Source organism: Ovis aries, chromosome 12 (genome assembly GCF_016772045.2).
Source record: "Ovis aries strain OAR_USU_Benz2616 breed Rambouillet chromosome 12, ARS-UI_Ramb_v3.0, whole genome shotgun sequence".
In the NCBI taxonomy this organism is placed as follows: domain Eukaryota; kingdom Metazoa; phylum Chordata; class Mammalia; order Artiodactyla; family Bovidae; genus Ovis; species Ovis aries.
The window spans coordinates 42,850,642-42,863,724 of record NC_056065.1 but is presented as its reverse complement, the minus strand read 5'-3'; the positions used below and the strand labels follow the sequence as shown (position 1 = coordinate 42,863,724).

The window sequence follows — 13,083 nt, the reverse complement described above, 5'->3', positions numbered from 1 at the left end:
AATGTGGGTGCGGCCGTGGGTGTTACCCTCATTTGTGTTCGGGCTGCGGAGCGTCTCCCGGAGGATTCGGGCCGCTCTGCCCTGAAAACGTGGTGAGGCCGTGGTGAAGCCGTGGTAAGTCCCCACACCTAGCTGTTGAGAATCTGTCTCTGGCCGAGGCAGCCCAGGATTCCTTTTTAAAGCCGCCAACATAGACGAGTCCAAGATGTTAGGCTCTTTGAGGGTCAAATACAACTGTCCCTGAAGCGAGATCACATTCAACTTTGGGACAAGGAGTCTTGCCCCTTCATTTTTTCAGCTTCTCTCCGTGGAACCAAAACCCTTGGTAAATTTCCCTTTGGCCTTTGGAACAGGTGACTTAACTCTGAAAAAAAAACTAAATTCTTTCCTAGAAGCTTCTTGGGCTTGGTGGAAGCGAGGTGGAAGCGAGGTGGAAGCTTGGGCGCTTCTCTTTTTTCTGAACTGCTTCTTTCCAAATCTGTAAAAGACCAGATCCACCTTCCTGGTAGCGGTTTGATACTCACTCTTTTTGAGAAGACTATTAGCTGTTGGCACCATTCTTAAAAGTTACTCAGAAATTAAGTGAAAACCGTCTTCAGATGTTCGCAGCCCATATCCTTGAAGTTATTAGTCCACAGGACAACATCAAGGTTTACGGAGAAATTGTTTCTCCGGTTTTGTCTTTAAAAATAATTGTTTCTATCACTCAGGATAAACTTCCAAGATTACCATAGAACTCCACCAAAATGAATTATCTGTCCGATCATAGAATTTCTTGCTTATCACAGTAAGTTGTCTTTTCAGGGTTACAGTTTGTATGTGAAACCACTGTTCCAAGTTCAACTTACGAAAGACTGTTGACACACAAGTTGGAATGGTTCCAATAGCCTACTTTGCAAAACGCTTTGGATTCACAGAACTTCCGTTGTAAAAGTAAGTAAGTGTTATATTAATAAAATTAGCTCTAATTTTTGATATGTGAATATGGGTGGAAGTGTCAACGTTTGGGAATGATATGGATCTCCCAGTGGCAAATAATTAGGGTCAGTGCCACAGAAAACAAAATTGGGGAATATACGCCTTTTATCTTTTGACGATGTTGCTGAATAAACATCTCCCTGTGTTTGTACCCTAATTTTGATGATGATAATAAGATGTTCTATTTAGGCATTTGTGTTGGTTTTAGTGTGTGTAATTTTAGAAGCAGTGAAGGAAAGGCCTCTCCATATGTGCATTGTATTAATATTTGCCTGCTCTTTCATGGTGACTTAATCTGATTCAGAGGCTCTGTGTTGAGAGTTTTCTTACGTACTTTGGGTTCTTGTTTAGTTAGTGGGTAATGAAAAAGTATTTCTAGTGCATAGGCAAGATAAATTGGTTTAGGATCCACTTCTCAAACAAAAATAGAATCCAAGCCTGGACGGAGGTTGGGAAGAGAGGAGAAGAAATTGGAAAAAGGAATGAACGTTAAATAGGTCATCACAGGAGAGACTGTTGGGGAATGTAACCTCAGAACTGGGAGTCATAACTGGAAAACCAGATAGATACTATCTGGCAGCTGGAGGAGTTTAGGACACTTCAACTTGGACTTGGGATGAGAGTCCAGAGAGCTCTCCAGCTAGGTAAGGAAAATGCAGGGTCAGATGAAACTTAAGTGGCTAACAAGAAGTACCATGAGCCAAAGGCACTCTGAACACATGGGCCTCTTTTAAATGTCTGCCAGTAGATAATGTACCATTGTAAGTCTGTGTAGTGGTTAAGAGCATGAACTTTCAGAGTCAAGGTTGTTACACAAACTGAGATCTTGAGCAAGTTGATCAGCCTCTTGCAGCTTCAGTTTCCTCATCTGCTAAAAAAGAGATGACAGGGGACTTTCCTGGTGGTCCAGTGATTAAGACTACACTTGTACTGCAGGGGGCATGTGTTTGATCCCTGGTCAGGGAACTAAGATCCCACATGCCTTCCCCCGCCAAAAAAAGGAGGGGATAATAATAGTACCTACTTCATTGGAATGTTATAAGTATCACATCATTGTTGTTGTTATTTAGTCACTAACGCAGTCCGACTCATTGCGATCCCTTGAACTGCAGCTTCTCTGTTCATCCCTATCTCCCTGAGTTTGTTCAAACTCATGTCCATAGAGGCAGTGATGTCATCCAACCATCTCATCCTCTGTTGCCCCCTTCTCCTCTTGCCCTCAATATTTCCCAGCATCAGGGTATTTTCCAGTGAATCAGGTCTTCACAGCAGGAGGCCAAAGTATTGGAGCTTCAGCTTCAGCATCAGTCCTTCCAATGAATATTCAGGGTTGATTTCCTTTAGGATTGACTGATTTGATCTCCTTGTTGTCCAAGGGACTCTCAAGAATCTTCTCCAACACCAGTTTGAAAGTGTCATTTCTACAGTCCTCAGACTTCTTTATGGTCCAACTCTGACATCCATACAGGACTACTGAAAAAATCATAGCTTTGACTATATGGACCTTTGCCATCAAAGTGATGTCTCTGCTTAGTATCTTGCTTGGTACACAGGAAGAATTCAATGGATGTTACTGATATATTTATCACCATCATTACATAACCATAATTGGAGATAAATATATAGATATATTTGTCTGCACTGGGTCTGCATTGCTGCATGTGTAGCTAGTGTGGCTAGCACGGGCTACTCTTCATTGTAATGTGCAGGCTTCTCATTGCAGTGACTTCTTTTGCTGCAGAGCATGGGCTTTTGGGCAATTGACTTCAGTAGCTGTGGTACACAGCTGCCCTGAGGAATGTGGAATCTTCCCAGAGCAGAGATCAAACCCGTGTCCCCTGCTTTGGCAAGTGGATTCTTAACCACTGGATAACCGGGAAAGTCCCCAGTAGTTCCATATTAACTTTTAAAAATTATAGGAAAGTAGAAAAAGAAAGAGAATTCTTCATGGAATTTTTTGACGTTTTCCCCCATGAAATGTTTTAACTATGACATATGTAATTAGGAATCCCATTTTTACATATCTTTATTTTTACAGTAAGTAGAATATAAAGACTAATGATATATTAAATATAGCCAAGGTTTCAGATTAGCTGAGCATTTAGAAATTCAGTGTTCCATTCAATTCAATTAGTATTTAGAAAGTTTTCACTGTCAGGATTTAACAGCTGTGAAAAAAGTAGTGGAAAGACTAACTTTAAATTTCAATTTCTTTAAATTTTAAATGGAGTGTAGTAGGTATCAAACATCAAATTTTTTTTTCTTATAGTAAATTTAATGAGTGTGATGCTTAATGTTTTATTTTCTGAAACTTCCTCTAACATTCTCCCAGAAAGTTGCTTCTAGGTGCACATACCCAACATTTTGCTTCAGAGACATTATACCCCTGGATCCCAGGTCCCACATGTGTGATGTACGTGTCTGACTCTGTGACCCCACGGTTTGGCCCACCAGGCTCCTCTGTCCATGGCATTCTCCAGACAAGAATGCTCCCCATTTCCTCCAATAGGGGATCTTCCTGATCGAATCAGTGTCTTCTGCGTCCCCTACATTGGCAGATGGATTCTTTACCAGTGTGCCACCTGAGAAGCCCAGGTCCCAGATGAAGAACTACTAAAATAAAGCATCCCCCCACAGTGTTGCTCAGACGTTTTCCACTCCAAACGAATATGGTTAATATCAGAAAGTGTTGCCAGTCTGTGAGAGAGTACTGCTGCTAGTGGCTGTTCAAAGTATGAGGGGGCTAAAAAAAAGGCAGTTTTAAAACTGTAATTTTCACCTGTATCAGAAAGAGCATAATTTATATTTCATAAGATATGAGTAACATCAAATAAATGTTGTTTAATGAATTTAAGTCTGGTAAAACAAGATTTGGTTTCGGAGGAAATGATACAACCATAAAAGCAAATGAAAATTCGAAAAGGAATGAATTCAGTCTTTTGTAGAGCTGTGGATGGACTTGGAATCTGTCATACAGAATGAAGTAAGTCAAAAAGAGAAAAACAAATATCATATATTAATGCATAGATACGTAATCTAGAAAAATGGTATAGATAAACCTATTTAGAGGGCCGGAATAGAGATGCAGATGCAGAGAGCAGACATTGGATATGAGGTGAGGAAGGGGCGGGTGGGATGAGTTGTGAGAATCGTGCTGACCTATATACACTGCCATGTATAAAATAGAGCCCCGCAAAAAGCAGCTGTAGAGCACAGGGAGCTTAGCCGAGGTCTCTGGCGACCTAGAAGGGTGGGTTGCTGGAGGTGGGAGGGAGGCTCAAGAGGAAGCAGAATATGTATACGTGTAGCTGATTCACTTTGTTGTACAGCAGAAACTAACACAACATTGTAAAGCCATTATACTCCAATTAAAAAATGTATATACATGTAGATTCTTTTACTGTTTGAGCTGTCAGGGAAGCCCTAAAGAATCTGCCTGCAATGCAGGAGATGTAGGTTCAATCCCTGGGTCAGGAAGATCCATCCCGTGGAGAATGGAAAAGCAACCCACCCCAGTATTCTTGCCTGGAGAATTCCACCAAGAGAGAAGCCTGACAGGCTATAGTCCATGGGGTCACAGAGTCGGACACAACTGAGCGAGTAACACTTTCACTGTTCATGTAGATAGATTTTAAAATATAATAATAATAATAATAAAAGGAACTAAAGAGAAAAGCAAGTGAAGATTCAGTTTTGTAGGTTGTGGATTAAAGTGCTACTTTAATGCTTGTCAATTAAGAAATAGAATTTCATTTTCTGGAGTTATGTTCAGAATGTTACATAATTTTAAGACACAAAAGTATTAAGCAGCCTTGGTCTTAAGGAGCAGCCTCTTGTATTTAGAAAGAGTCAGTTAAATTTTTTCAGCTAGAGAAAAATGGCTGGATTCTGAATGTACTTTGACGATGGAGCCCTTGAGATTTCCTAATGGGGTATGAGGAGATTTTGGATGATTTGAGGTACTTGACTTTAGCAACTGGAAGGGCTGGAGTTGTCATCAGCTCAGATCTTCAAGTAGATCAGATTTGGGGGTCGGAAAAGTGAAAGTGAAAGTCACTCAGTTGTGTCCAACTCTTTGCGACCCCATGGACTGGGAGTGGGTTCCCTTCCCCAGGGGATCTTCCTAACCCAGGGATAGAACCCAGGTCTCCCACATTGCAGGTAGATTCTTTACCAACTGAGCTATCAGGGAAGCCCAGGGGCAAGATAGTTCAGAAAAAAAAAGAGAAACTTCTGATAAAAATCTTGAGGTAAATTGACATTTGACATTTATTTGACATGTTAATAAGATCTAAGGAATGTAAAAAGGCTGTTAAAAGTGAAAGTGTTAGTTGCTCAGTCGTGTCCGACTCTTTGGGATCCCATGGACTGTATCCCGCCAGGCTCCTCTGTCTATGGGATTTCCCAGGCAAGAATACTGGTGTAAGTAGCCATTCCCTCCTCCAGGGGATCTTCCTGACCCAGGGACTGAACCTGGGTCTCCTTATTGCAGGCAGATTCTTTACCATCTGAGTCACCAGGGAAACGCATGTTATTTTTAAATAGTTTCTGTTAATCATAGTAAGAGAATTACTTAAGGGGATTTCACTGTCAACATACGAGTTACTCGAGTTTCTAATTCCTAAGTTTTAGTGCAATGTTTGGAACGTGGAAGGTGCTCAGTAAGTGTTGGTGTGGAGAATGGATAGTGTGTTGAGGTGGAGGTACCACCTGAACAGAGAAGCAGATGGAAAGCAGTCATTCCCATTTGTGAAGGTCTGTGTCTGTCATCAATGTGCTTGGAGATGTATGTATTAAACTTGTTCCTTCTGGGACTTCCTGGGCAGTCCAGTGACTAAGATTCCACACTCCCAGTGAAGTCCCAGAAGGAACAAGAACTTAGATCCCACACGCCTCAACTAAAGATCTCAAATGCTGCAACTAAAGAAAAAAATCCCACAGCTAAGACCTGGTGCAGCCAAATAAATAAATACATAAATAAATATATTTTTAAATGAACTGATTTCTTCTGCCAAGAAATACTCTTCTTTTTCCGCAAGAAACAGCATTTTCTCCCCATCCCAAAGACTTTAGAGCATCTATGAGTGGCTAGCTCCTTCTTAAAACCCCTTAGAATCTATGAATACATACAGAACAAGCCAGGATACAGGGTAGCATGGCAGGTCAGTTGGCTGTTTTCTCTAGAGAGCAGTTTACTATCATGATGCAAGAAATTGGTGTCACCCAGGTGGAGGAGTTCATGATGATTTTTACTCTAAAAGTTCCCACTGCACCTTTAAAGAAGCCATAGATTAACCTTGTTCAAATATACAGTCTGGATCTCTGTGTTCTTTTGAAATTAGACCCCTTGTTCATTACTAAGATTTTTATTTTTATTTTTCCTTCTCTGTACTTATTTTTATCACAGTCATCCAGTAGATGCTACTAGCTTTACTGAAACAGAATAAAGAAGGTTCAGGAAGTCCAAGTGATGTTCTTAAGAATATCTAATAGGAGATCCTTATTGAGGCTGAATTTGGTTGTGATGTCATCCCAGTGATTTTGGTTGAACTGTTCATCTTTATCCATCATCAGTGCTCATAAAACTGTCACCTGACAGCTTTCTTGCTAATGACTGGTCTTGACGTGCTTCCTGTTGTCATGGCTCTGATGTTCTACTGACCACTTCATCTAGGAGTAGCAGGGTGAAGATGGTCATATGTGCTTGCTTGCAGCTGTTAGGTGACAAGGCTCCTGGAAAAGATTCAACCTGCTAAAGATACCTGTCTAAAGCAGGGGACCAGCAGGGCTCAAATGCTAGCTTCAGACTGTTGGTTTAGCATCTGGCCTTGGACAGATCACGCTGGACAGCCAAGTCAGTCCCAGGCTTGAGAAAAGCACTGTAGGATAAAAAATGGGATCTAATTAAACGGAGCAGAAATAATGTGAGAAAGATGACTTTTTATTTTTTCTAATGTAGACCATTTTTAAGGTCTTTATTGAATTTGTTACAATATTGCTTCTGTTTTATGTTTTGGTTTTTGACCCCAAGGCATATGGAATATTAGCTTCCTGACCAGGATCAAACCCACAGCCCCTGCTTTGGAAGGAAAAGGGTTAACCGCTGGACTGCCAGAAAAGGATTGCTTTTATATTCCATTCTAACCCTCTCCATTTTTGGGGGCCATTCTGCCTTCGGAATCTTAGTCCTTGACCAGGAATTGAACCTGTGCCCACTGCAGTGGGAGCATGGAGTCTTAACCACCGGACCACCAGGGACATCCCAGGGAAGGATGGCTTTTTATATCCCATTCTAAGCCTCTCCTTTTTTTTTGGCCATGCTGCCTGCAGGATCTTAGTCCTTGACCAGGAATTGAACCTGTGCTCCCTGCAATGGAAGCACGGAGTCTTAACCACTGGACCGCCAGGGAAATCACTCTCCACTTTTATGTGCTTCTTGGAGCACCTGCTTTAAGAGGAACTAGGGCTTCCCCTTGTAACCCTTGTAACGTAGCGGGTTGACCATAAGTTTCCACTTGTGGGAAAACCTGAGCAAACTTTTTGGCCAACCTATAACAATTCTAGCTGAGCATTTACTTCCCTTGAAGGACTGGCACACCTTTGACAGGGATAGGTTACTCTGGAAGTTTGTGATTACCTGTAGAAACCAAGCTGCTCACTGAGAGCAGCGCAGACAAGTAGTACAGTTCAGGAGTGGTTTTTGCCTGTATTGGGGAAGAAAAGAGCACTGTGAGGAATTACTTGTCTTATAATTGCAACACATATTTTAAATGTTTTTGCTGAAAGGATTTTTAAAAAGGCACCAATTTAGCAAGAGATGGAAGGCTTGCTGCTTAATGTGCCAACCCAGTTCCACTGTTGATTAATGTCTTAACTTTTTTTGTATGTATAGTTCTGGTAAAGTGGAATTCACCCTCCAAAAAGAAAAATCTCTCATGGAGTTTTTAAACTTCCCTGGTGAAATGTTTTAACTGTGACATGTGTCTAATTAGGAGGTCTGTCTCTCCATCTTTATTCTTTCAAAAGGTTTGTTTTTAAAATATTTTGGCTGTGGTGGGTCTAATTGCTGCCCTTAGGTTTTCTTTAGTTGTGGCAGGTAGGGGCTACTCTTCATTGTGGTACCCGAGCTGCTCGTTGCAGTGGCTTCTCTTGTTGCAGAACACGGGCTCTAGGCACACAGGCTTCAGTAGTTGCAGAGCACGGGCTCAGTGGTTGCAGCTCATGGAATTAGTTGCTCTGCAGCATGTGGGATCTTCCCAGACCAGGGATCGCACAGGTGTCCCCTGCATTGCAAGGCGGATTCTTAACCACTGGACCACCAGGGAAGCCTCCATCTCTATTTTTTTAGTTTGAGGTAGAAAATAAATGTTGAAGACTAAAAGTGCATTGTATACAGCCAAGCTTTCAGATTAAGATGAGCCTTTAGAAATTCAATATTTAAAAACGTACACAGTCGGTTGCCAAAAATGTTAACACTATGGTGCAGACTCCCTCAATGAAGGATCCCACACCAAATACAGAAAACATCCTCTTTAGTGCCTGTGGGACCGGTTCCATCCGAATAAGCAGCACGGTAAAACCTAAAAAGATGGCAGAACAGCATCAGTTTACTGGGTTGAATTGCCTCAGAATCTTAATAAAATCTTTTTTTCTAGATTTTATTAAAATATAGTTAATTTATAATGTGTTAATTTCTGCTGTGCAGCCAAGTGATTCAGTGCTACACATTCTTTTTTATATGCTTTTCCATTATGGTGTTTCACAGGATATTGAATATAGCTCTCTGGGCTGTACCTTAGGACCTTGTTGTTGATCCATCCAGTGTGTAATATCTTGTCTCTGCTAATCCCAAACTCCTAATCCTTCCCTCCCCCACCCCACCTCTGCCTTGGCAACCACAGTCTGTTCTCTGTGTCTGTGAGTCTATTTCGGAGATATGTTTCAGAGATACGTTCATTTGTGGCATACTTTAGAGTGACTACAAGTGATACTATGTGGTATTATCTTTCTCTTTCTCACTTCACTTGTGGCTTCCCTGTGGCACAGCTGGTAAAGAATCCCCCTGCAATGTGGGAGACCTGAGTTTGATCGCTGGGTTGGGAAGATCCCCTAGAAAAGGGAAAGGCTACCTACTCCAGTATTCTGGCCCAGAGAGTTTCATGGACTCTATAGTCCATGGGGTCACAAACAGTCAGATACAACTAAGCGACTTTCACTTCTAACTTCACTTAGTATAATAATCTCTAGGTCCATCCATGTTGCTGTAAATGGCGTTATTTCATTCAGAAATATATTCTTGAATGCAAAGCTAAATCTTGGTGTTTCTTTGTGTATCTATTGTAGAAAAAAAGTGCTCAAAACTTGGCCAGGCTAAGGTTTTCCTCAACAGAGGTCGTGTTCTTACTATTGGCAATGCTGGTGATAGTAACTGTGACAGTTCTTTTTTAAAATAATAACCCCATTATCTCATTTAAATCTTACAGCAAAACTGCGAAGCAGGTTTTTTAATCTCCTTTTTTTCTTTGGCTGCACCAAGGATCTTGTGGGATTTTAGTTCCAGGTGTGTGGGCCTTGACAGTGAGAGCATGGAGCCCTAATTGCTCTTCCTCCAGGGAATTCCCTTAGATAAGGCTGGGAAGCTCTGGGAGGTGAAGTATTAACAGATTCTTCTGTTTGGGATGTGGGAGTTTGAACTGGCCTCCCTCAGTCTCCATAGCTGGTGCTCTTGTCCATTGGACACACTGCCTCTTGTGGAGGTGGGGTTTAGTAGAGACTCTTTCTAGAACCCTGCCTTATGGCACCCCAATAACTATTTTCATTTTATAAAAATTTATAAAATGTCTTTATTTAAATTGCACATCACTATTAGAAGTTCATACAAAAGAAAATATAACTAAAATATATTAGCCAAAATATTCCTAAAACTTCTACACATTTCAGAGTCCAACTCTTCTGTGTCACTTTTTGACTTCAAGTAGTCGAGGTCCCTGTGTTTCTACCCATGTCATCCTCTCAGTATCTAATTATTAAATGAGTGGGTAAATCTGATATTTTTATGTTATAACTATAAAGAATTTTATAATATCAAAATGTTTATATTGAGTTGGCTGAAAAGTTTGTTTAGAAAGCCTGAATAAACTTTTTGGCCAACCCAATATTAAATTGGTTTCATATTCAAATAGTAGGACAACTCAAAGAGACACTAAGGAGCATTTTAAAATTTTCCTTCATCTGAATTTTATTTCATTAAAAAAATGAGTTAATTTATTTTAATTGGAAGGTAATTACTTTACAATATTGTGGTGGTTTTTGCCACGCATCGACATGAATCAGCCATGGATACAGGTGTCCCCCACATCCTGAACCCCTCTCCGTGAATTTTAAATGTGAGTTTTTTCTCAGGTTTCAGTCTGTGAGCTCTTGGAGAGCAACAAGTCTTATCCATTTTTGTTCTAGCAGCATCTGGCAAATAGACAATAAGTATATGACTACACTTATTAAGAATGACTCCACACTTACCAACTGTGAAGAAAGTAAAGATGATATTGCTAACCAGGTTGGTAAGGAGAGGTTGACTGCAATATCGAGAAGATCTAGGCCTACAAATCAATATACCAGGTCATACACTAATTGAGTACTAGAAGAAATCCACACTGTTAACATAAAACCAGATGGCGCTGACCCTTGAATTCTAATTGTGGCATGAGGTTCATTTGGCTCCAGGCAACTCCCTTCTCTTAAGAACCTTTGTTCTTTACCATGACTGCAAATTAGTGCTAGCATTAATGACAATATTGAGTTATGAATATTCTTAATGCGAAGAGTTATTAATATTCTTAATTTGTGGACAGTGTTCACCATTTTTTTTCCTACTTTAATTTAAAGAACTCTTTTTTATTTTTGACTGTGCTGGGTCTTCACTGCTGCTCTCGGGCTTTCTTTAGCTGTGAGCAGGGCCTTCTCCTCGCAGTGGTTTCTCTTATGGAGCACGGGCTCTAGGCACACAGGCTTCAGCAGTTGCAGCACGTAGACTCAGTAGTTGCGGTGCACAGGCCAAGTTGCCCTGTGGCATGTGGAATCTTCCCAGACCAGGGATCAAACCTGTGTCCCCTGTATTGGCAGGCAGATTCTTAACTACTGCACCACCAGGGAAATCCCACCATTTAAAAATTCATGTTAATTCGATACGTTGGTGAAAAAACATTTTGTGGAAATTCTGGCCTCTAGAGTGAGGAAATATACCCTGCATCTTATAGTAGAAGTACACAAACCTCTCCTAGTAGAAGCTGGCAAATTTGAATTAGGCAAATTACAAGGGGTAATTTAGGTAAATTACAAGGTAGTTTCCAGCCCTTCCCCATCACTTAAGTGGAATCTCAGTTTTCAGATTTCTATTAGAATTTTCATGTTTTTAGGACTGCAATTTATTTTAAATGTGTAAAATTGTATTTGTTTCATTTGACCATTGAAAAAGGTGTTAACTGACTTTTTTGGCCAAGGTGGATTTCTGACATAGAATCAGAAATAACAGGTCAAGTCATAATCTAGTTGAGTGTGCTTGTGTTGCCCTCAGCCTTGAGACATCAGCTAATGCTAGGCTGTTGGCCCTGGTCTCTTGGGAATCCATAAAGTGAAATATTCACACCCTCATTGTTTCCCGTTTAAGGACTTCTTATTACTGGAAGTGTAACTTTTAACCTGTATAATGCTGGTTTAAAGTTAAACTCTGTCTGCCCAAATCCCAACTCTCCTCACTGGACTGAGAGTTTTGACTTTTCAAAGAGGTGGAGCAGGTGACTGCCATTGATAAGAGGGGCAAAACAATGGGGCAGGCTGCATTTAAGCACATAACAGGAATGGCAGCGGGCACCCAAACCAACCCCACAGGTAAGATGTGTATGCTGAGCTGCCAGGTGCGGAGGTGGCTGGAGAGAGAACTTACCTTAGAAGGACATAGAACTGGAGGGTCAGAATGGTGATGGCAAACAGGAACACTGTCACTTGGCTGCATGGGACACAGTGAATTACATTGTACATTACTGTTTCAGTGATTTGAATGGCTTTAAGAAACCAAATTCAGGTTCTGTTTCATGGTAATGTTACGTCAAACCTCAGAAATAAAATTTTAAACAGAGCAAAGATGAATTGAGATCCATCCCATTAGAACAAAATTGTCTAATGATACTACACTAAGGACAATAGTTAGCATTTATCGAGTTCCTACTATGTAGCAGACGGGCTTCCCAGGTGGCACCATGGTAAAGAGTCCTTTTGCCAATGCAGGAGATGAGGGTTAGATCTGTGGGTCAGAAAAATCCCTTGGAGAAGGAAATGGCAACGTGCTCCAGTGTTCTTGCCTAAGAAATCCCAAGGGCAGAGGAACCTGGTGGGCCCCAGTACATGGGGTTGCAAAGAGTTGGACATGACTGATCACGCACATACTATATAGCAGGCACTGTGACACTGGTCTCTAAGGAATCTTGAGAACCTTGATTTATTTACCATGGCTGTAAATTAATGCCAAAAGACAACCCACAAGCAATAATAAGAGTTATTACTGTTCATAATTAGTAGAGAAATATGTCACATTTTAAATTTACTTTTTCGCTTAATATGCATACAGTTCAGACTTCCCTGGTAGTCCAGTGGTTAAGAATCTGCCTTGCAATGCAGGGAACACAGGTTCCATCCCTGGTCTGTGAACTAAGATCCCACATGCTGAGGCACCACAACTACTGACTCGAGCCTCAATTAGAGGGTCCAGGCACCTCAACAAAGATCTCATCTGCCCCAACTAAGACCCAACACAGCCAAATAAGTAAATATATATTTTTAAAAACGCACACAATCCTATGAGATGAGATTGTGGTTTCCTATCTTATAAATGAAGAAACTGAGGCTCAGAAAAATTAAATGTCTTATCTCAGGACAAACACCTAATATAGTAAGCGGTAAAGTAAAAGTGTAAGTGTTAATTGATCAGTTGTGTCTGACTCTTTGGGACCCTATGGACTGTAGCCCACCAGGCTCCTTTGTCCATGGAATTCTCCAGGCAAGAATATTGGAGTAAGCGGTAAAGCTACAGTTTAATCCAGTTCTGAGAGT

At 40.9% G+C, this 13,083-nt stretch overlaps 1 protein-coding gene across 4 annotated transcripts in view; it reads left to right on the top strand.

The window, feature by feature from the left end:
- The window catches only part of NMNAT1 (nicotinamide nucleotide adenylyltransferase 1), a 55,517-nt gene that overhangs the window by 24,949 nt on the left and 17,485 nt on the right, over nucleotides 1-13,083 (top strand). For 2 of the 4 annotated variants that reach the window (XM_015099222.3, XM_060396502.1), the window contains exons 1-2: nucleotides 60-325; nucleotides 805-933. The gene's annotated coding sequence lies outside the window, so the exon portion shown is untranslated. Of the gene's footprint in view, nucleotides 1-59; nucleotides 326-804; nucleotides 934-13,083 lie in introns of those variants that run through there. The other 2 variants (XM_004013736.5, XM_015099223.4) reach the window with 2 other exon arrangements.